We start from the raw sequence: 26,018 nt of genomic DNA on the forward strand, positions 1-26,018 counted from the left end.
AGAAAAGGCAATTTCTTAGGGGTTGCATATCATACCCAAAATTTTTTTCAAGAACTACTTCCCTAAATATGATACAGTGACTCTATATGAACTTCAAGACTCTGCATCATATCTTTATGACAGTCATACAGATCAAAATAGGAAGGTGTCAGAATTTTAAAAAATTACAGCATACAGAAGAGAATTTGAAGCAAAAACAGATCCAAGAAATTAAAAATCTAAATACAGTCAAAACATACACAAAACCTTCTTACCAGCAAAGGAAAGTACAAAGGGAAATCAGACTATGCTTCTTTTATCATAAAACTGGATACCTCCTAAAAGATTGCTTTCTCAAAAAGCACAACACAGAAATTACAGAAGACCTTCACATGTGGAATCTAAGAAGCCTGGATAAGAAAATGAAATGGGTCCAAATCTATCCTTTGACTGACTAGGATGTGGAAGAATAGAGGCAACTGCTAGATCTTATAGCATGGAGAAGGGAGTCATTTATGTCACCCATGCCTAGAATGTTCTCTCTCTTCTCAGCTTTACTTCTTGACTTCCTTCAAGTCCCAACTAAAATCTAATCTTCTATCCATCTTTATTCTACTGTTTTCCCTCTGTAATTATTTCCTATTTTTCTGTCTATATTGTTTTTGTATACCTTTGTTCACTCATTATCTCCTGTATTAGATTATAAGCTCCTTGAGGATAAACACTGTCTTTTGCCTCCATTTTGTACCTTAGCACAATGCCTGGCATATAGTAGATACTTAATTGTTGTTGTTTGTCCTATGTTTTCAAAGGGGACCAATAACATCATGGGTGATATCTTGACTTATGTATGAATTAGATTTAAGTGAGACAAGATTGCATAAAATCTTACTTTACTTTTTATTAAATTTACTCTCTCTTCTAGAATCATTAAAGTCCAGTGGCAAGACAAAAGTGGTATTTGTCTACAGGGATGGTGACCCTTTTAGAGATCCAGTGCCCAAATGGCAACCCTTGTATCACATGTGAGTCCCTTGCCTTATCCCAGACAGGGAAGGGAGGAAGCTCTCCCATTGGGAGGCTGAGCAGAAGAGCGGGTGATGAGAGAAAAATATCTTAAGGCATTCATGGAGTTGGATAGGAGAGTAGCACATTCTGTCATGCATTCCTTAGGTTTGCCAACACAGGTCTAGGATGAAGTAGATAACCTTGGCATCTTTGATGTCTGACCATCCTCTAAATACTTCACAGAGCCTGTTTTAGCCACTCATTAGAACAAATTGTTCCTATATGCCATGCCCATTCTACCTGGAGAAATCTTTACATTTTGGGGTAGACATCTCCCTTACTCTTCAATGGTTTTGAGATCTATCAGTTACCCTCAACCTGATTTAAATCTTCTGCTGAGGTGATTTTACCAGGATGTGACTTGTATAGGCTGCCACTTCTTGGATCCACGAGTTAGAGTTGGGAGAAAGGTAGACACCAAAACTAGATGAGTAGCCCTGAAAATGGATTAGAAACCCCTCAAACTAGAGGTGCTAATCTTCCATGAACATTCCATATACCCCAGGCACTTTACAGATGTTTATTAACTGAATGAATCTCTTGCTGGGAGGAAGGGAGAGCAGAGTACTAGGTTTGGAGTCAGAGAACAGAACTCAAATTTTGCCTCTCATTAATTATCTAGAATCTTGGAAATTAACCTGTTGGCTTCCACAACTGTAAAATAAAGAAATTGGATTAAATGACTTCTAAAGTCCCTTGAAATGAGGAACACTCATCTTTATAAATTAAAAATGAGTCCTTGGAAACTTGCTACCTGTGTAACCTTGAGAAAATCATTTTATTCGGTTTGTTCCAATTTCCTCATCTATAAAATGAGCTGGAGAATGACAAACCACTCCAGTATCTCTCCTAAGAAAAGCCCAAATACGATTATGAAAAGTTGGATATGACTAAATATCAAAGGTCCCTTCCAGTTCTAAATCTATAGTCACTATTATTTTCATTGGGTAAGCTCTGTGCAAGGGAAGATTTTAGAGGATCCAAAGCCATTCCAACTCTAAGAATGTTAGCAGTTGAAGGATTTTTAAGATCATAGAGTTAGAGCTCATCTATTCCATATATTCCAACTCCCTTATTTTGCCAATAAGGCAGCTTAGATCTATGAAGTTAATAATTTGCCTACGTTCATTTGGGTTGTAAACATCATAGAGAAGGTTTAAACAACAGGTCCTCCCAGTTTGTAGCCAATATTCCATGCTTCCTTATTCTAGTTAAAAACACCAGCTAGTCCAAATCCTCATTTATAACAAATTAAAGAGAAAGCCAGAGTGGTGGAAGTAAATTACTTCTGTCACTGTCACTTCACCCTTAGAAGAATTCTTAAAACCATCCTTAGACTTACCTATGTGAATTTTAAAACTATTCCACCCTAATCAGACCTTACTTTAGAAGATCTGATTTAGCTATTTCCTGATTAGTAACAATGGAGATACTTGGTTTAACAGAATCAAGTCTTGGGAACTCTACATTTCTCCACCCTACTCAGTTTAACAAGGTCAGGACACCTGCACCTTACTCAAAGACTTAATTATCTGAGGAAATGGCCTTCAACAGACATGTGCAGAAAAAGCAGACAGACCCCTGGGTTGTCCTAAGTCAAGCTAAGCTATCATTGGTACAGATGAAATGCAGGAAAGTGACGTAAAACCATCTATATAAGGCACGTCATGGGCTCTCTTCGCCCTCTTTCCCTGGAGAGGCAATTTTGGATGACAGCGTGATAGGCCTTCCAACATCTTGGAATGGTGGCAGTTATTTGTATGGGTTTAGCCGTGAGTTTCCCCTTGAGCTGATTCAGGTTCAGGCATCTTGGCTGAGCCCTTTTGGAATTCAAGCTGATTCCTTCCTCCTTCACACTCCAAAACCTTACTTTCTAGATCTCCTAATCTTCCCACCCAGTACTAGCCAGGTGGGAGAAATCCTATTCTTTTCCTTCTTCCTTCTTCTTAATCTCCTCCACTATATCAATTAAATCACCATAAATTTCCAGCTGACTTGGGTATTTTATTATTTGGGATTTTCCCTGGTGACCAATTACATTTTAGATTTTAAAATCACAACACTAAAATTATCCTTTACACCTACTATAAGGAACAACTAAGAGACCAGATATTTTGTTGGCATTGGCCAAAAATGGGAGATCCAATTGTGCAGGACTATCATAGACTGAGCCAAGAGTGTTAATGAGGGCAAGTGGAGTTCCCTAGTCTCGTTAGTTCTGAAATCTGGAGCTTTTAGGCTTCCTTTGCTGTCTCTCTGCAGGTTCCATTTCAGTGAGATTAGTAGGCCAGGGAGAAATGGATTTCTATAACCCCTGATATAGACAAATGGAACTATCTAGTGATAGTAGCACCAAGAGATCATGAAGAGAAAGCCAAAGAGGAAACAGGCCAAGATTCCATTTTAAAATCCATTTAATAAACATTTATTGAGCATATACTATATTCTAGCTAGAAAAAAAATAGATATGACACAGACCTTGTTCTTAATAAATTTATAATCTAATAACAAGGGAAAGATGTATATAGATTAGAGTGATATAAAGGGAAGGTGATGATTTCAAAGAGATCCAGGAAAACTCCTATGAGAAATTTGATGAGGAAAAGACTATATTCAGGGGTTGGGGGCAAAAAAAGTCAGGGAAAACTGCTTGGAGTCAGCACTATCTGAATTTGGCCTTGAAGAAAGGGAAGGATTTTAACATATGACTGTTGTTTAATTGTTTCATTTATGCCCAACTCTCCATGATCCTGTTTGGGATTTTTTTGACAAGGATATTGGCGTGATTTGCCATTTCCTTGTCCAGCTCATTTTACAGATGATAAAACCAAGGCAAACAGGGTTAAGTCACTTGTCCAGAATCACACAGCCAAGAAATATGTAAGGATAGATTTAAACTCAGGTCTTCCTGACTCCAGACCTGGAGTTCTATCCATTCCCCCACCTAGCTGCTTTCAACATATAGAGATGGGGATGAAAAACAACAACAAATCATTTATATGGTAAGTTAAGGTTTGATAAATGCTGCAGGGGCAAGTGGGAGTCCATTCCAATTTGAGCAAAAGTATGGAAAGAGAAAACAAAAGGTCAAGAATGGAGGACAGGAAATAGTTCTGTTTGGCTGGGACATAAGGTATATGAAAAGGAATAGTATAAAACTGGAAAGAGAAGGCCAACCAGAATGTAGAGGGCCTTAAATGACAAGATTAAGGGTGTGTTCAAATTTATTTGTGTTTGGACTCTGAATATATTTATATAGGTGGTCTCTAGGGACTTAATTTCTAAATCCCAAAATGAATTACTAAAGAAAATGAAATTCATGGTAGTTTATTTACAATATTTATAATAGAAGGAAGATATTAAGGAATGAGGGAGAGAGAGAAAACTCTGGCTTCCTCTGAGACAGTTAGAAATTTCTAAGCCCCAGCCAGGAGAAGTGAGTCTCAAGATGATGGGGCTTTCCTGGAGGCTTCAGCCCTCCAGAAAGGTGGGGTTACTAAGTCAGCCTTTCACTAACCAACAGTGACAGTCTAAATGGAAAGACGTGGAGGCGGAGTCAAGATGGTGGCTTAAAAGCAGCAAAGGTTCAGACCTCTGAAAACTGTTCCTTACCGATCAACTGAATGCTCCTAGGGGACTGAAAATCAAACCTAACAACAGAACAGAGCCAAGGAACCCTCCTGCTGAACTCAATCCAAAATGTATGCCCCTCAAAAGCCGGAATCCAAGAACACTCACATTTAAGGGAAAGGCAGAAGTAAGGTCCCAGGACCCCTCCCCCACCCACCTATAGCTATAAGCATTCAGCATCAGTGGGAACCTCTAGGTGGGCAAACATGCTGGTCTAGAGGGAGTACCTTGTGGGCAAAGCTGTGCCAGGCTCAGAGTGTTGAACACAGGCGACGGGGAAGGAGCTAGAGAGGGAGCGAAGAGCAGGCAGCCTGGTCACAGCAGCTGAGACCATCCATATTGCTCCAGCTTTCCAGGAGGTTTTGGCCTCAGGGTACATCCAGGCCAACCCAGCTGAACTTACTCCCATTAAAAGTCTTCAGAGGTCAGGGAAGCCCAAACTCCAAAACCCCTCCCTCACAGACTGCTGAACTTTAATTTAATCCAATCAAAAGCCTCCAGAGGACAGGGAAGCTCAAACTCCAACACCCCACCCCCACAGATTGCAGGGAGAGATCTTCTGTCAAAGCTCCAAGACAGGAGACTGACAGAAACCCCAAAACCAAAAAATTAGAGGAGCAAGGGCACAGACAAATTCGGGGAGGAAAAAAAGGGGTAAATATTAGCAAACAACAGAAAAAGAAGAAAGAAATTACAATAGATAGCTTCTGTACAGGCAATGAGCAAAGAGCAAACGGAACAGAGGGGGAGGGATCAACACATGATAAATCAGATATCCCAGCAAATTGGATACAGGCTTTGGAAGAACTCAAAACACAACTCAAAACACAATTAAGAGAGGCTGAAGACAATTGGGAAAAGAACTTAAAAACTAAGATAAGTCATCTGGAAACAGAAAATAGTATCTTGAAAGCCAAAATCAACCAATTGGAAAATGAGGCAAAGGAAATGAAAGATAAGGCAAAGGAGATGAGAGATGAGGCAAAGAGGATGAAAGATGACCTCAAAAGAAAATCAGACCAGAAAGAGAAGGATGACCAAAAATCCAGGGATGAAATCCAGTCTTTTAAAAACCAGAATGCAACAATTAGAATTACGTGACCTCACAAGGCAGCAAAACACCATAAAACAAAACCAAAAGAATGAAAAAAATTAGGAAAATATGAAACATCTCATTAACAAAACAGAAGATTTAGAAAATTGTTTGAGGAGAGACAATTTAAGAATCATTGGTCTACCAGAAGACCATGACAAAAGAAAAAGCCAGGACATAATACTACAGGAAATTATTCAAGAAAACTGTCCCAATATTCTAGAACAAGAGGGAAAAGTGGAGATTGAAAGAATCCACAAATCACCTCCTATACTTAATCCCCAACTGACAATACCCAGGAATGTTATAGCCAAATTCAAGAACTATCAGACCAAAGAAATAATATTACAAACTACCAAGAAGAAGTCATTCAGATACCATGGAACCACAGTGAGGATAACACAGGATCTGTCTGCATCTACACTGAAGGACCAAAAGACATGGAATGTGATATTCCAGAAAGCAAGGGAACTAGGTCTACAACCAAGAATCAACTACCCAGCAAAACTGACTATATTCTTACAGGGGAAAGTATGGTCATTCAACAAAATAGAAGAATTCCAAGAATTTGTAAAGAAAAGACCAGATCTGAACAGAAAATTTGATGTCCAAGCACAGAACTCAAGAGAATCATCAAAAGGTAATTTAAAAAGAGGGAAAAAAAGAATAACAAAACCAAAAAAAACCCTTTATTTTTAAGAGAAGCAATAATTTAAAATGATATGTATCCCTATAAGAAAAGTTACCAATGACCTCTTTTCTTATAGGGATACATATCATTTTAACTTATTGCATCTCTTAACAAGCCATCAATGAACTCCCTAGGAAGAAATCCCCAGGTCCAGATGCATTCACAAATGAATTTTATCAAACATTCAAAGAACAACTAATCCCAATATTATACAAATTATTTGACAGAATGAGCAAAGATGGAGTTGTACCAACTTCATTTTACGAAACAAATATGGAACTTATCCCAAGACCAGGCAGGTCAAAAACAGAGAAAGAAAACTATAGACCAATCTCCCTAATGAATATAGATGCAAAAATCTTAAATAGGATACTAGCAAAAAGACTCCAGTAAGTCATCACAAGGGTTATTCACTTTGACCAGGTAGGATTCATACCAGGAATGTAAGGATGGTTCAATATTAGAAAAACCATCCACATAATTGACCATATTAACAAGAAAACTGACAAAAATCACATGATTATCTCAATAGATGCAGAAAAAGCCTTTGATAAAATACAACACCCATTCCTATTGAAAACACTAGAAAGCATAGGAATAGAAGGGCCTTTCCTAAAAATAATAAACAGTATATATTTAAAACCATCAGCAAACATCATCTGCAATGGGGACAAACTAGAAGCCTTCCCAATAAGATCAGGAGTGAAACAAGGATGCCCATTATCACCTCTATTATTTGACATTGTATTAGAAACTTTTGCAGTAGCAATTGGAGAAGAAAAAGAGATTGAAGGTTATTAAAATTGGCAATGAGGATACCAAGCTATCATTCTTTGCAGATGTTAAGATGGTCTACTTAAAGAATCCCAGAGAATCAACCAAAAAGGTAGTCGAAATAATCAACTTTAGCAAAGTTGCAGGATACAAAATAAACCCACATAAGTCATCAGCATTTCTATATATCTCCAACACATCTCAGCATCAAGAATTAGAAAGAGAAATTCCATTCATAATCATCCTAGACAATATAAAATACTTAGGAATCTATCTGCTGAGACAAACACAGGAACTATATGAATACCACTACAAAACACTCTCCACACAATTAAAACTAGGTCTAAACAATTGGAAAAACATTGATTGCTCATGGGTAAGTTGAGCTAACATAATAAAAATGACAATCCTGACTTCCGGTCAAGATGGTGGCGTAGAAGCAGTGAAAGTTCAGACCTGGGAAACCCTTCCTTACCGATCGCAAACAGAGTGCTCCTAGGACACCGAAATTCAAGCTGAACAACAGGATAGACTTGGGGAACCCTCCTCCTGGACCTGGATCAAAAGGTACCACGCCCCAAAAGCTAGAACCCTAGATCACACAGATCTAAGGGGTAGGCAAAAGGAAGGTCCCAGGACCCATCCCCCCCAACCCAGAGTGCTGAGCCCACGGCAGCAGTGGGAACCTCAGGGCTCTGAGGACTCACCTTGAAAGCAACCTGAGCCAGTCTCCGGGGCGCCCAACACAGATGGCAGGGAAACATAGAGAGAAGGGGGAAGCCTGTAGCCCCTTGGCTGAGTCCTTCCATCTGAGTCTCAAGGGAGGTCCCAGCTTTAGGGCACCAGCTGAACCCAATCCCATCAGGAGCCCTCAGAGCTACTGAAAGGACAGAAAACTCAGGGCTGGCAAAGGGGTTGCTCCGAAGAGCTTACCTTGAAAGTAACCTGGGCCAGTCTCCTGGCATTCAACACAGACTGTGGAGGAGGAGGTTGTTTTTTTCTTCTTCCTTTTTTTGGCTTGGGGATCATTCGGCCCACACCACCTGAACCTAATCCCATCAGGAGCCCTCAGAGCTTCTGAAAGAACAAAAACCTCAGGGCCAGTGAAGGGCTTACCTTGAAAACAACCAGGGTCAGTCTCTAGGCATTCAACACAGATTGTGGAGGAGGAGGTTTTTTGCTTCAGGGCTCATTTGGCCCCAACCAGGTGAACCTAATCACATCAGGAGCCCTCAGAGCCCAGGCAAGCCATGACCCCTCCCCCCTTAGAGAGCAGGGTCTTCTGAAAAAACAGAAACCTAGAGGCGAAGTCAAGATGGCAGTCTAGAAGGTGCATAGACCTGGCAGCCTGGCCAGAGCTTTGGAGATCCTCCATATTTGCTCCAGCCGTCTAGGAAGTTTAAAACTCAGAATAAACCCAGCCCAACTAAGCTGAACTCAATCCCATCAAAAGTCTCCAGAACGCAGGGAAGCCCAGGTTCCCCATCCATCCTCATTGACTTCTGGACTTTAAGCCAATCAAAAGCCTCCAGAGAACAGGAAAGCTCAAACCCCCAACAACCCTCCCCCAGAGATTACACCAAGAGATCTTCTGTTAAAGCTCCAAGAGGGGAGACTGATAGAAGTTCCCAAAAAACAAAAAAATGAGAGGAACAAGAGTACAGACAAATACGGGGAGTAAAGAAGGGGTGAATTTGAACAAACAACAGAAACAGAAGAAAGAAACTACAAGAGACAGCTACTACTCAGCAAATGGAACAGAGGGGGAGAGATCAGCAAACCATAAACCAGAAATCCCAGCGAATTGGATACAGGCTGTGGAAGCACTCAAAACACAACTAAGAGAGGCTGAAGACAATTGGGAAAAGAACTTAAAAATTAATATAAGTCATCTGGAAACAGAGGCACTTGAACTAAAACAAGAAAATAGTGTCCTGAAAGCCAAAATCATCCAGCTGGAAAATGAGACAAAGGAGATGAAAGATGAGGCAAAGGAGATGAAAGACGAGGTAAGAGGATGTAAGACGATCTTCAAAGAAAATCAGACCAGAAGGAAAAAGACGACCAAAACACTCACTACACAACTAAAACTAGACTTGAGCAATTGGAAAAACATTAATTGCTCATGGATAGGATGAGCCAATATAATAAAAATGACCATCCTACCCAAACTCATTTATCTTTTTAGTGCCATACCCATGGAACTCCCAAAAAATTTCTTTACTGATTTAGAAAAAACCATAACAAAGTTCATTTGGAACAACAAAAGATCAAGGATATCCAGGGAAATAATTTAAAAAAAAAACACAAATGAGGGGGGGCCTTGCAGTCCCAGACCTCAAACTATATTACAAAGCAGCAGTCATAAAAACAATTTGGTACTGGCTAAGAGACAGAAAGGAGGATCAGTGGAATAGACTGGGGGCAAGCAACCTCAGCAAGACAGTATACGATAAACCCAAAGATCCCAGCTTTTGGGACAAAAATCCACTATTCAATAAAAACTGCTGGGAAAATTGGAAGACAGTGTGGGAGAGATTAGGAATTGATCAACACCTGACACCCTACACCAAAATAAACTCAGAATGGGTGAATGACCTGAATATAAAGAAGGAAACTATAAGCAAATTAAATGGACACAGAATAATATACCTATCAGATCTTTGGGAAAGAAAAGATTTTAAAACCCAAAAAGAGCTAGAAAAAATCACAAAATGTAAAATCAATAATTTTGATTACATCAAATTAAAAAAATTTTTACAAACAAAACAAATGCATCCAAAATTAGAAGGGAAGCAACAAATTGGGAAACAATCTTCATTACAAAAACCTCTGACAAAGGTCTAATTACTCAAATTTATAAAGAACTAAACCAATTGTACAAAAAAATCAAGCCATTCTCCAATTGATAAATGGGCAAGGGACATGAATAGGCAATTTTCAGTTAAATCAAAACTATTAATAAGCACATGAAAAAGTGCTCTAAATCACTAATAATCAGAGAGATGCAAATCAAAACAACTCTGAGGTATCACCTCACACCCAGCAGATTGGCTAACAAGGAAAGTAATGAATGCTGGAGGGGGTGTGGCAAAGTTGGGACATTAATGCACTGCTAGTGGAGTTGTGAATTGATCCAACCATTCTGGAGGGCAATTTGGAACTATGCCCCAAGGACGCTAAAAGACTGTCTGCCCTTTGATCCAGCCATATCACGGCTGGGTTTATACCCCAAAGAGATAATAAGGAAAATGACTAGTACAAGAATATTCATAGCTGTGCTCTTTGTGGTGGCCAAAAATTGGAAAATGAGGGGATGCCCTTCAATTGGGGAATGTCTGAACAAATTGTGGTATATGTTGGTGATGGAATACTATTGTGCTCAAAGGAATAATAAAGTGGAGGAATTCCATAGGGACTGGAACGACCTCCAGTAATTGATGCAGAGTGAGAGGAGCAGAACCAGGAGAACATTGTACACAGAGACTGATACACTGTGGTACAACCTAATGTAATGGACTTCTCCATTAGTGGCAATGCAGTGATCCTGAACAACTTGGAGGAATCTATGAGAATAACCACTATCCACATTCAGTGGAAACGCTGTGGGAGTAAAAACACCAAAGAAAAGCAACTGCTTGAATACATCGGTTGAAGGGATATGGTTGGGGATGTAGACTCTAAATGAACATCCTAGTTCAAACAACATTATTGAAATAGGTTTTGTTTAAGGACACAAGTAATACCCAATGAAATTGCACGTCGGCTGTGGGAAGGGTGGGTGGAGGGGAGGGAGGGAAATAAAGTGAGTATTCCTACCAAAAATAAAATAAAATAAAATAAAATAAAAAATTTTTAAAAGGATAAAAAAATAAATGGAAAGAAGTCTGGGTGTCTGTCTTCCGGTTGATCCTTCAAGTCCAACTCTCAAATTGAATACATCTCTGAATGTCCTTTTCGGGCCTTTCCTCCTCTTTTTAAAAATCATTTTTTCTTGTGTCACCTCCCCTAAATTTCACGTCTACCAATCACAGCTGTCACTTTTCTCCAGGACTGCCCACTCTTTAATTCTCACCTTCTTTGGTTAGATTATATCTTTTGGGGTTACTTAACACCTTTTTTGGTAAGTTCCCCTTGTGTAGTTACTTAACACCTTTTTGTGGTTAAAATGGGTAGATGTACTTAAAATAATAAGTCATCACCTTTTTGTAGATTAAAATCTAAAAATAGATTGTGGATTACAATTCTAGCTTCACTATAAAGGAAGAGCTTAGTACCTTCATTGTTACAATCAGGAGATAGCTAAATCCAATCTGCACAGATGTAATGAGTAGACCATTGGACTTGGAGTTAGGAAGATATCAATTTGAATCTTAGCTCAGATAATAGCTGAACCCTCCTCTGCTTTTACCTTCCCTATTACCATAAAGGGAAGTACCATCCCTCCAGTCTCTCAAGTTCACAACCTAGGAGTCATCCTCAACTCCTTGCTATCTCTCATCCCCTTTCCTCCCCATATCCAAGCTTTTGCGAAGGTTTCACCTTTTTAATTTCTCCTTTATACCTTTTTTTTTTCTCTTCTGAATGACTGCCATCACTACAATATAAGGGTCTATGGCATGTGCAGGGTGGACTAACATCTCTGGTAAGAGGGTTTGACATACCCTTTTGCTGCTGCTCATTCACTTTTGTTCTGTCTCTCACATCCTGGCTGTTCCACAAACAAAGACCTTCCATCTCCTGGCTCTGGTCATTCTCTTTGGCTGTCCTTCATGCCTGGAATGCTCTTTCTCTTCTGCTTTCTCACTCAGGCTCCAAGAAACTGTAATATGCACTGTGGCCACACTTTGGAAAAACCAACTTCTCAGATGGACTAAACCAGATTGAAAAGTAACCAAGAGCCCTTAAACTCATTGGTGAGTTAGGGATATGTCTATGCCAAACATGTGAAGATTTTTTCAAGATGAAATGAACAGATAAGAGCAACTTGTTCCAATGGCCATGAAGATAGCTGAAGCATGCATTGTGGAGTGTTTGAAGCTTGGTCAGACATTGAAGATGCCAAGGTTATCCACTGCATCTTTGGCCATCATCTGTCATCCTGATTATGTCTTGCCACTGGACTTCAATAACTCTGGAAGAGAGTGAGGCTGATGACTTTGTGCAACTCTACCTCACTTAAATTTGATGTATTAAGAAGTCAAGACATTACCCATGATGTCACTAGTTCTCTTGAAAAATGAAGGATGAACAACAGGTCCTTATTAGTTCACACCAGGACTTCTGTAATAGTGGTGGGTGTTTCTGTTTTGTCTTTCCCCACTCTAGTCTATTCTCTATTCAGCCACTAAAATGGTTTTCTTAGTTTAATAATGTGACTTCCAACTAAGCTCTGTTGGCTTCTTTTTTGCCTTCAGGATCAAATGCAAAATACTTACTCTTCTGCTATGATTATTGACCTCCCTGACTTCATTTAAGGCTTAACTAAAATTCAGCCTTTGAGAGGAAGCCTTCCCCAAGTCCTCTTAATTCCAGTGCCTTTCATTTAAAAATTATTTCCTTTTCTTCCTGTAATATAGTTTATATATATTTACTTGCATGTTGTCTCCCCTATTTGGTTGTGAGCTCCTTGAGGTCAAGGATTGTCTTTCACATCTCTTTGTATCTCCCAGCACACAATACAGTGCTTTTTGCACATATGTAGACCACCTACTCAAAGGAGTCATGAAAATAATGGGGAGTGTCTAATACAGGTGCTCTAAATTGGGTAAAAGTTATTCTGTTGAAGAAGAGAAGACAAGGCACAGCCATGATGGAGCTTGAACTCTAACAAAGCCCAAGGCTATGAGGTGAAACCTTGATGCATATAGTTGTAACAAGACAAAACAAGAAAGTAGAACAATGGTAAAGTTTGTTTAGTGAGAAGATAGTGTTTGCCTAGCATCAAAGAGTTTCTTATCAGAGCTTCTTGACCTGGATGTGGATCCTGCAGGTGCAAGTTTGAGTTTGCTCTACTTCAGGGATCATTTAGGCTGGTTGACTTGAGTTGATTTGCTGGTTTTGATAGTAACAGACTGACAGCAGTACAGTTGACCTGAGTGTATGTGTGCAAAGGATTGTTGTTATATCAATCTCACAGTGCATCTTGATTGGGTGAGATATATTTAGCTGCTAGGTCTGGGTCTGAAAAACATGAAAATTCAGGAAAAAACGAGAGACATTATCAAGGGCTTAATTTGGGGGTCCTGATATATAGTAAGAACTTAATCCATGTTTACTGGTTGATCAATTTATGTATGAGCCTGGGAAAATACCCCACTAAACTTCTTTGAGTTTCACTATCCTCACATATGTAAAATAAGCAAGTTGGATTTGATGGCTTCGAAGGTTCCTGCTAGCTCTAAATCTTTGATCCTATGACCAGAAGTATATTCTTTTTTCAGTAGTCAATGGAAAACCATGAAAGCTTTTCAAAAATAGCTAATTAGAGCAACATATCAGGAAGCTATCGTGGCATAATGTGAAGGCAGATGGGAAAGAGAAGAGACTAGAGGTGGGAAAATTACTTAGGAGGATACTATAGTAGCTTAGTTAAGGAGAGATGAGGATGTCTACCAGAAAGGTTACAGTGGAATTAGTAAAAAGGAGAAATATTATAGAGTGGGAGAATTTTCAGCTAGAATTGGATATGTACATATCTAGAATCCAGACAAAATGATGAGAAAGCAAAACTAATATTCTTTGGCAATGGCAAAAACTATAACAAGATGGGGGCAAGAAAAAAGAACCCATGGCAGTGCTCCAAAGGTTTCCTTCCTATTTTTGAGAACAGATGGTTAGTTGGTATATTATTCTCCCCTTTATAGTCAGGTGGAAGTTTCATATCCTGAGGGAAATATCCATTTCAAATTAATTATTTAACAAGAGCAGGTACTGGTTGAATGGAGCTCCCTTTTAACTATAAGTGAATACTCTGAAGTACTGAAAAGTAATGGTTGGCTTAGTATGGATAGTTCTGGACATGTTTAATGGATTGATAATCTAATCTAATTATTTATTTAGTTTACTTAATAATTTAATTGATATAAAGAACTCTCAGATGAGGAAACTCTAGAAATGCAAGTTAGCAACTTCTCTGCAACTTATAGGATTGCCTATTATATTGAGAAATTAAATGATTTGCCAAGAATCATACAGCCAGAGGTAGGACTTGAACTCTGATTTTCTTAGTTCCAAAGCCAACTCTCTATGCACTATGTTGTTACTCTGGACAGTTAATAGAAGTGAATAGTAAGACCTGAGTTCTTACCAATTGGTAAGAATGAAAGAGGAGACAGAGAGGGACTGTTGGTCAGAACTGAGAGATATAAACACAATAAAAGTAGCAGCAACTGACAATTGTGAATCTTAAAATTTCTCAGACTCTACCTTAGAACATTTGGTTAAGGTTATTCCCCATTTTAAACAATGAAGGTACTTTGTCAGGAATGTATGTGAGAACTTTACATTACTCCATCCACACTTAGGCATACTTTAGGAGAAGATAAAGTTGTAAAATTCCTTACTGAACAATGAAAAAGTACTTAACCCATACTTATAGTGAGGCAAAGGCCCTTAAGCTAGGTCTATTTTTAGATCTAATACAAAAGGGTGCTAAGTACCTCTGAAGGTCAAATTAATCACTAAAAGGGCAAGCTTAGCAAAGAGATGTGAAATCCTCAGAAGTTTTAGTCTACCCAAAGAAGGTGATAACAAGATGTGAATTAAGAAGGTGCTAACAAGATGTGAATTAAGAATGGTCAGTCTTTTAGAAAACGTCTACTGTGATTGGTAGATGTGAAAACTTAGGGGAGGTGACATAGGAGAAAATTCTCTTTAAAAGGAGCTGTCTGAACCAGTTCAGGAGAGTTTGGATCAGTTAAGTTCAGGAGCTGAACTGGAGGGTCTCTCTGAACACTAGAGTTTTGCTTGGGACAATCTTGTGGTGAGTGATTAAAGACTGACTTAGTTTTCTCTCTTAAAAGAAAGGCCTAGGCCATTGGCCAAGGCCCTCACCTTCCTATTATTTCCTCTTACTCTGTCTCTCTCCCTTTCTTTAAATTCCTTAATTTGTATTAATTAAAATCTCCATAAAGCACAGCTGACTTGGGTATTTCATATTTGGGAATTTTCCCCATGGCGATCACTTATTTTTTATTTAAATCAAGACACTAAAAATTATCTTTGTGCTTTTGGCAATTCAAAGTCTTGAACACATATTTTCACGGTCACAGTTTATGGCAACCACTCTTTTGTCTGTAACAGTTTATGGCAACCACTCTTTTGTCTGTAACACAATATATAAATGAATCATTTTTCTCATGAGAAGTTTCCGATGCAGGCAGTGTAATTATATAGTGTTTGTGTGGGTAGGTGGGGTAAGTCTAGAACTGTGATTTCTCTATGATCCCAAAGAAAGAACAAAAAAAGTAAGGAAAGAAGGAAACTGAGGTTCAGAGAGGTGAATTCAAGCTTATGCAAATGATCATACAGCTAAGGATTATTAGAACCTGGATCAGTCCACACTCTTTCCATTACATCTTATTGCTATCCAAAGCCTTAACTGGGACTATTTCCCAGAGTGCCAACATGGAGTGGGGACCATTTTCCCTCCTTTAAGTGCTGCCACCATTCATTCTCCCACCCTGGGTCAAGAGTGCTACCCCTATTGTCCAGTCACTATGGAGCCCTTTCCCCAAGAACCATTTTCTCTCTTCCTGTTCCTGGCTAACAAATACCCTCCACCATTATTAACTAAAATTTTATCACTTGATGGTAATCACTGAGGAGAAAAGGCTTTATAGATTTAGCTTGGTTGGTCCTTAGAGAACAAATATCTGGTCCATGACTCATTTATCTTGGTAGTGTAAACCTTAAAATTTCTTAGACTTATGAATGTTGGAAATTTCCCCATTGGGAAATCTCATACTGGAAAAAATTTCCTACTGATAGTAAGAACCCCCTTGGCATGGGAGGATTCTTCTCCTCCCTACTTGGGACTGCTTTAGGACAGAAACCTTTTGCTGAACAATGGAAAGGGCTTTGTTCTATGCTTAAGCATAGAACAGGAAGTTCTTTGAGTCATGATTGATTTTAGAATTGATACAATAGAGATACTTGGAATGACAGAACCAGGTCTTGGAACTTACAATCTCCACCCTACTCAGCCTAACAGGATTTAGGAAGGGCTGCAGCATAGATCAAAATTTAATTATTTGAGAATATGACCTTCAACAGACATGTGCAAAGGGGGCAGACCTCTGGGTGGTCCTGGGTTAAGCTAGAGCCACCATTGGCACAGGGGAGACATGGACAGTGATTGGTAGATGTGAGAACTGAGGGGAGGGAATTTAGATGGTTTCCTTAAAGATAGCGAGGTCTGAGGACTGAGAGAGGGTCGAGAGGTTTTGCTCTGAGAGGTTGTGCTCTGAGAAGCTTGCTCTGAAGGAGGCTGGAGGTGGAGGCCCCTGAGACTGTTTCTCCATTTTGGTCACGTGAGTGATAGGGACTGATCTCTTTTCTTTGCTTCAGCTATCTAAGGGCTTGGGCCTTTTGGCCCAGCCTAAACAGAGGGGGTATTTAAGCCCTATTCCCTTCTCTCTTCTCTCCCCTTTCTCTCTCTCTCTCTCTCTCTCTCTCTCTCTCTCTCTCTCTCTCTCTCTCTCTCTCTCTCTCTCTCATACCTTTCTTCCTCCTGTTTGTAATTAAAAACTCCATAAAAGGTTGACTGCTGACTTGAGTTTTCATTTAGGAATTACATAGCTGAATTCCTTGGCGACCTTAAATTAATATATATCAGTCTTTTAAAGTGATTTCCTTGTCACAGTAGAAGCAGCTAGAACTTAAGCTCCATTTGTATGACCTATGAAAACCCAACACAATTTTCACAGCATGACAAGAAGTTGAAGTACTATTTTGTCATATATAAAATACATTTTTATTTTTATACTTTGTTTTTACACCACCTACACTCCTTCCTGGGCAGCGAGGTGGTGCTGTGGGAGGACCTGGTGTTAGGAAGACTCATCTTCCTAAATTCAAATGGCCAGAGACTCTGACTGTCTGATCCTAGGCAAGCCACTTAATCCTGTTTGCCCGAGTTCCTCAATTATAAAATAAGCTGGAGGAAGAAATGGCAAACCACTCCAGTATTTTTGCCAACAAAAACCCAAATGGGGTCATGAAGAGTTGAACATGACTGAAAACAACTAAATACAACACTCCTTCTCCTTCCAGACAGCCTCCTTATAATAAGGAATAAAAAAAGAATAAAAAACAAAAACAGTTCAGCAAAACTAACCAACATAATGAAAAGTTCTAACATTATATGCAGTGCTTCACAGTCTCCCATGTCTGCAAAGAAAATTGGGGAGGTTTCTTTTCACGTCTTTTCTTTGGGACCACAGTCTTCAATTTTGATTGTCTTGTTCTTTCCATTTAAATTGTTGTAGTCATGCATATATTTCTCTTTATTCTGTTTACATTACTTTGCATCATTTCTGTGCTTTTGTGTATTCATCATGTTCATTTTTTTCACTTATAGCACAATAATATTCCATTATATTTATGTACCACAATTTGCTTAGCTATTCTTCAACTGATGGGCATCTCTTTTGGTTCCAGTTCCTTGCTCACAAAAGTGTTGCTACAAATATTTTTATGTTAATGAAGCCTTTAGAAAAAACTTTTTTTTTGGTCATTGACAAAATGCCTAAGGTAGGTATGCTTTGGAGCATATGCCTACCAGTAGAATTTCGGAATCAAAGGACACTTTTTATAATTACAAGATGCTTTCCAAGATGATTGAAATTAATCCTGTGTTTCAGCAACTATGAATTATTATTCCCATTTCTCTACAAGGAATACTACTTGAAGTGGGTAACAATTGATAGATTTATTTAAAAATAAAGGGGGGAAATTTCAACTGGATCTTTAAGGAAATAGGTTTTAGAATTCTGAAAGAGGTAGAGCGATTTAGTCTAACAGAAAGAAAAATCTCTCCACACTATATAGAACATGATGGTGATTTTAGAATTCTGAAGGAGGTAGAGCCATTTAGTCTAACAGAAAGAAAAATCTCTCCACACTATATAGAACATGATGGTAGTTAGGTGGTTATGTGAGAGAAGAGGACAGGAGAATTTTATCTGAAGTACAGAAAAACAGGAGTGAAAATAAGTAACATTAAATAACGTGCTTTGAGATAATAGAATCCTTTTATGAGCCACTCAGCTAGAATTGCTAATAATTCAAGTATATCTTCAAATAAGAGTGACACCACCCTAGGTGCCCTCTTCTCTTCTGACTTAAATCCTGATAGGGACCATTCGAGCTGCTTCCCAAGAGATGAAGTTGCTTGTTCTATTTTGAGACCCTTTTTTTTTTCTTGATTACTTCTCCTCTTATGGCACAAATCCTGTCTAAAGCCAGAGCCTGAATTTTGGGCCTCTCCCTTTGTATTTGTTCTTTCCTGCTTGGAGGTCAATATATATCTCTCCCCGGATGGATTTGTCCAGGTTTGGAGGTGATTTTGTGAGTACAAGAAGTCCTGAAGTTTGATGTCATTTTGATTATAGCGATTGGCAGCATGGGAAGGAGAGTCCAAAAGTCACTTCACTGCCTTAGGGAAAGAAAACTACCAAAAAGAGGATAGGCCTGGTCCATTTTACAGAACACATGACTAAGATTTACTTAGACAGTACAAAACTAAGGTGAAATATAAAATGCCCAATTGGCCATCCTTACAAACTATTTTATATTCAGATGAAGTTTCAGTATTAGCCTCTTGAGAGAGAATATATTAGCTACACATTGTTACTGAATTCTGTTTAAGTTATTCTGCCAATGGATAGTCTTTTTTACCCATTTGGCATTTCTTTTGTATGTAAGAAATAAACACAGATCCCATACTGATTTTTAGTACAGCATATTTTTTCTTTTTTTGGGAAGGGAGGCCAACCAAAACCTAAACTTTAAATAATTTATCCCCAGGGCTTTGGGGTCAGGGTTTAAAGTGCTAAAGAATATGAAATAAATACCTTTAATCTTCATTAGAAGCTACACTCTTGGCAAAGAATTGGAAATTGAAGGCATGTCCATCAATTGGGGAATGGCTGAACAAATTGTAGTACATGTTGGTGATGGAATACTATTGTGCTATAAGAAATGATAAGCAAGAAGATTTCAGAAAAAACTTGAAAGATCTGCAGGAACTGATGCAGAGCAAAGTAAGCAGAACTGGGAAAACATTGTACACAATAACAGAAATATTGGATGATGACTATTTGTGAAAACTTGGCCACACTCAGCAGTGAAATGATCTGGGACAATCCTGAAAGACTTATGATGGGGAATGCTAATCGCCTTCAGAGAAAAAACTATTGGAGTTGTATTTCACATCAGTGTGTTTATGGTTTTATTTTGGGATTTTGGTTATGTATCAGTGTGCTCTTCTAACAATGACCAATATGGAAGTTTGTTTTTCATGTCAATAAAAATAAAATTAAAAATACAAAAGAAGTTACACCCTCCCTAGAATTAAACTTAGGCAGACTGTGCCTGTGGGTCCACATCAGAAGGACATTTTAATGAAAGGGGAGTAAACGAAATGCTATAGTCTTCTTGGGCCCAGCAGTGATTTCTTTTATGTACATATGTAATATGCATATTATATATATATATATGCACATATACAGATATACAAATTCTGTTAAGAATATATGGGGAATATGTCTGATTTTAAGTTACATATACACAGAGTTGCCCAAATCTCAGACACTGATATTCATGTAGTCGTAGCAACCTGGAGTAAGATAAAAAGCCTAAAGTCAGTAGGTACTGAACTATATGACTTTCCTTACATCTGTACAATTGCATGATTAAGTCCTGCCTCTGACACATATTGGCAATGTGACCCTGAGCAAATTACTGAACCTCCCAGTACTCTAGTTAAGCTGTAAAACAATTGCAAATTTTTATCATTGGAGAGAATTTCCTTCAGGTATGGTCCAAGAAGAATGTGTTTGTGTTTTTGTGTGTGTAAATCCTAGAGAAAGAGGAAGAGTAAAATAATAGAGAGAGGAGAAGAGAGGAAGAATACTGAAGAGTAGAGACAATGAGGAAGAAAGAGAAGAGAGAAAAAGAATGAAGAGAAAAAACAGGAGAGAAGAGATAGTGAGAAAGGGAAAGGGAAGAAAGAGACAAGAAGAAGAAAAAAGAAGAGGAAGAGGAGAAAGAGGGAAGAGAGAAAAAATAAAAATAAAGTTCTTTTTGCACGTGTGTGTAAATTTTAGGGAAAATGAAAGAAGAGAGAGAGAGAGGAGAGGAAGAGTGGAAAAATGTTGAAGAGTAGAGAGAATAAAGAAGAAAGAGAAGTGAGGAAAAGGGAATGAAGAGAGAAAAACAAAGAAGAGATAGTGAGAAAGGAGAAGAAAGAGAGGGAAAAAGAGGGAGAGGGGGGAAGAGAGGGGAAGAGAGAAACAGAGACAGAGAGAGACAGAGACAGACACACAGAAAGAGACAGTGGGAGAGAGGGAAGAGAGAGAGAGAGAGAGAGAGAGAGAGAGAGAGAGAGAGAGAGAGAGAGAGAGAGAGAGAGACAGAGAGAGAGAGAGAGAGAGAAAGAGAGAGAGAAAGAGAGAGAGAAAGAGAGAGAAGAGAAAAGAGAGAGAAGAAATGAGAGAATAAAACTCTCCACGACTTGCTTGAAAGCTCAAGTCTTAAAAAAATGACCTGAACTTCTGGGTAATCATGGCTGCAATCTAGACGCCACATGCTTCCTCTCCCTGGCACCGAATGAAATAGACTACATCAAAGGAGCATAAAAATCACCTTTGGAGGAACAGAAGGACACCCCAGTTCTCCCCAGTACTCCACAGAGGCGAAGGTACATGGGGCTTGAACATTTCAACACTATAATAAGAAGGAGGAAAAGCTTGCACAGAAAAGTGAACTGAGCCGCCCTTCCCCCACCCCACCTCCCCCACCAAACCAGAGTGAGCTACCTGAGCGCTCGCCGGGATAGCAAGTGAGTGGGGAACGTCTCTGTCTGGGGGGGCACTCCAGGGTCCTTGGGATCTGGGGACTGCCAGGAAAAAACGTCTCAGGGCGGTTTCACTGGAGAACCCGGCGCTGATTAGGTGGGTCAGCAGAGCTGTACTTGGGGCGGCTGTGCTGAAGATCTCCAAGGAGCTAAACACCAGGGGCGGACCACGCGCTGATTATCTGGGTGGAGCTGAACACCTGGGCAGTGTGGCTGTGATCAGGGACCCAACACTCTAAGAAACCTCGGAGGCTGGGAAGAACTAGTCTGAAGCAACCTAAATTCACAGAAAAACCGCCCATATAACCCAGACCCCAGACCAAAAAGGAAAGGGGAATAAAACCACCAAAGGGATGGCTCACATAGCCCAAAATCAAGCCTCCAGGAAGAAAGGGGGAAAAAAGTGACTATTGAAAACTTTTATGGTGGAAGTACCCAAGGAAAAGAGGAGAATGAGGAGGAAATCCAAAAAAAAATCAGAACATGCCTCCCAAAATGGAAACTATCAACAAGCTTTGGAAGATCTCAAACTGGAACTTATCCAAAAGATGGAAACCTGGAAAGAAAAATGGGAGAAAGAGATCAGCAGTCTGACAGATAAGACTGCTCAATTGGAAAAAGAACTTGAAGCATCCAATAGAAGGGCAGACAAAGCTGAAAAGCAAAACCAGTCCCTAACGACCAGAATCAAGCAACTCGAAGAAATCGAGATGATAAAACAGCAAGAATCAATAAAGCAAACCCAAAAAATTAATGAATTAGAAGAAAACATAAAATATCTCACTGAGAAGGTCACCGATCTCAAAAATAGAGGGAGAAGAGAAAACCTCTGAATTATCGGTCTCCCAGAAAAACCAGAGATAAACAATAAACTCGATACTATTCTACAGGAGATTATAAAAGAAAATTGCCCCCACATTCTGGAGCAAGGGGGCAAAATAGAAATAGAAAGGATTCATAGAACACCTTCTATACTAAATCCCCAAAAGACAACCCCTAGGAATGTAATTGCCAAATTCAAGAGCTTCCAAGAAAAGGAGAAAATCCTACAAGAAGCCAAGAAGAGGAGCTTCAGATATAAGGGGGCTCCCATAAGGATCACACACAACTTAGCGGCTAACACACTAAGAGACCGCAAAGCATGGAACATGATATTTAGAAAGGCAAGAGAGCTGGGTCTCCAACCAAGAATCAACTACCCAGCAAAACTGACTATATTCTTCCAGGGGAAAGTATGGGCATTCAACAAAATAGAAGATTTCCAAGCATTTGCTAAGAAAAGACCAGAGCTCTGTGGAAAGTTCGATATCCAAGCACAGAAAGCAAGAGAAACATGAAAAGGTAAATATGAAAGAAAGGGAAAAGGAGATAAATCTTATCTTTTTCTTTAAGTCAAACTCTCTTCCATAAGGACTACATTTACATCAAATTATATATATTAATATGTGGGGAAAATGTTTTGTGTAACTCTCATAAATTGTAGCATCATAAGAGTAGTTAGAAGAAACATGCAAAGGGAAAGATTGGGGCATTAAGAAGATTTGGGGAAAGTGAGGGCAAAGAAAGGAAAAGGGAGGGGGGAACTGTAGATAATACTAAGATTAACTTTAAGAAATAGGGGGGGACTCAATAGAATAATCTTTCCCATATAAAGATACACATGGGAAGTGGAGGGGAAGAACTCTCATATGAGAAGGAGAGGAAGAGAGCGTGAAGTGGAATTACTTAAACTTACTCTCAGTGAAATCACATCTGAGAGGGAAGAACATCTAGATCCAGTGGGATCCTGAATTCTATCTTACCCATTAGGGCAAGAAAGAAAGGAAAATTAAGGAGGGGGAGGGGGGAGGGAATATAAAAAGAGAGGGAAGGAGAGGGGGGAGGGGAAGGGAGCATAAAAAGGGAGGGGCTAGAAAGGGAAGCATCTAAAGGGAGGGGACTAGGGGGACTGACCTAAAGTAAATCACTGGTTCAAAATGAGAAAGCTAAAGAAGAAAGGTCAGAACTAGGGGAAGATATCAAAATGCCAGTGAATCCACAAATGACAATCATAACTTTGAACGTGAATGAGATGAACTCACCCATAAAACATAGACAAATAGCAGATTGGATTAGAACCCAAAACCCTGCCATATGTTGTCTTCAAGAAACACATATGAGACGGGTTGACACTCACAAGGTTAGAATTAAAGGTTGGAGTAAGACCTTTTGGGCCTCAACTGATAGAAAGAAGGCAGGAGTTGCAATCATGATATCTGACAAAGCCAAAGCACAAATAGACCTGATCAAAAGGGATAGGGAAGGTGAATATATTCTGCTAAAAGGGAGTATAGACAATGAGGAAATATCACTAATCAACATGTATACACCAAATGGTATAGCATCCAAATTTTTAATAGAGAAACTAGGAGAATTGAAGGAGGAAATAGATAGTAAAACCATATTAGTGGGAGACTTGAACCAACCACTATCAAATTTAGATGAATCAAACCAAAAAATAAACAAGAAAGAGGTAAAAGAGGTGAATGAAATCTTAGAAAAATTAGAGTTAATAGACATATGGAGAAAAATAAATAGGGACAACAAAGAATACACCTTCTTTTCAGCACCACACGGCACATTCACAAAAATAGATCATACACTAGGTCATAGAAACATGGCAGTTAAATGCAGAAAAGCAGAAATAATAACTGCAGCCTTTTCAGATCACAAGGCAATAAAAATATTGATCGGCAAGGATACATGGAGACCCAAATCAAAAATTAATTGGAAATTAAATAACATGATACTCCAAAGTCGGATAGTTAGAGAAGAAATCATAGAAACAATTAATAATTTCGTTGAAGAAAATGACAATGGTGAAACATCCTTTCAAACCTTATGGGATGCAGCCAAGGCAGTACTTAGAGGAAAATTCATATCCCTGAGTGCATATATTAACAAATTAGGGAGGACAGAGATCAAGGAATTGGAAATACAAATCAAAAAACTTGAGAACGAACAAATTAAAACCCCCCAAAAGAAAACCATACTAGAGATCCTAAAACTTAAGGGAGAAATTAATAAAATCGAAAGTGATAGAACTATTGAGCTAATAAACAAGACAAGAAGCTGGTACTTTGAAAAAACAGACAAAATAGACAAAGTACTGGTTAATCTAATTTAAAAAAGGAAAGAAGAAAGGCAAATTAACAGCATCAAGGATGAAAAGGGGGACATCACCTCCAATGAAGAGGAAATTAAGGCAATCATTAAAAACTACTTTGCCCAACTATATGGCAATAAATATACCAACCTAGGTGATATGGATGAATATTTACAAAAATATAAATTGCCTAGACTAACAGAAGAAGAAATAGTTTTCTTAAATAATCCCATATCAGAAAAAGAAATCCAACAGGCCATCAAAGAACTTCCTAAGAAAAAATCCCCAGGGCCTGATGGATTCACCAGTGAATTCTATCAAACATTCAGAGAACAGTTAATCCCAATACTATACAAACTATTTGACATAATAAGCAAAGAGGGAGTTCTACCAAACTCCTTTTATGACACAAACATGGTACTGATTCCAAAGCCAGGCAGGCCAAAAACAGAGAAAGAAAATTATAGACCAATCTCCCTAATGAATATAGATGCAAAAATCTTAAATAGGATACTAGCAAAAAGACTCCAGCAAGTGATCAGAAGGGTCATCCACCATGATCAAGTAGGATTTATACCAGAGATGCAGGGCTGGTTCAACATTAGGAAAACTATCCACATAATTGACCACATCAACAAGCAAACCAACAAGAACCACATGATTATCTCAATAGATGCAGAAAAAGCCTTTGATAAAATACAACACCCATTCCTACTAAAAACACTAGAAAGCATAGGAATAGAAGGGTCGTTCCTAAAAATAATAAACAGTATATATCTAAAACCATCAACTAATATCATCTGCAATGGGGATAAACTAGATGCATTCCCAATAAGATCAGGAGTGAAACAAGGATGCCCATTATCACCTCTACTATTTGACATTGTACTAAAAACACTAGCAGTAGCAATTAGAGAAGAAAAAGAAATTGAAGACATTAAAATAGGCAAGGAGGAGACCAAATTATCGCTCTTTGTAGATGACATGATGGTCTACTTAAAGAATCCTAGAGATTCAACCAAAAAGCTAATCGAAATAATCAACAACTTTAGCAAAGTTGCAGGATACAAAATAAACCCACATAAGTCATCAGCATTTCTATATAATTCCAACACAGCTCAGCAGCAAGAACTAGAAAGAGAAATCCCATTCAAAATTACCTTAGACAAAATAAAATACTTAGGAATCTATCTCCCGAGACAAACACAGGATCTATATGAACACAACTACAAAACACTTTCCACACAACTAAAACTAGACTTGAACAATTGGAAGAACATTAACTGCTCATGGGTAGGACGAGCCAATAATAAAAATGACCATCCTACCCAAACTCATCTATCTATTTAGTGCCATACCCATGGAACTTCCAAAAATTTTTTTTACTGATTTAGAAAAAACCATAACAAAGTTCATTTGGAAGAACAAAAGATCAAGGATATCCAGGGAAATAATGAAAAAAAAATACAAAGGAAGGGGATCTTGCAGTCCCAGATCTCAGACTATATTATAAAGCAGTGGTCATCAAAACAATTTGGTACTGGCTAAAAGACAGAAA

This window comes from Monodelphis domestica, chromosome 1, assembly GCF_027887165.1.
Source record: "Monodelphis domestica isolate mMonDom1 chromosome 1, mMonDom1.pri, whole genome shotgun sequence".
NCBI classification, from domain to species: Eukaryota; Metazoa; Chordata; class Mammalia; order Didelphimorphia; family Didelphidae; genus Monodelphis; species Monodelphis domestica.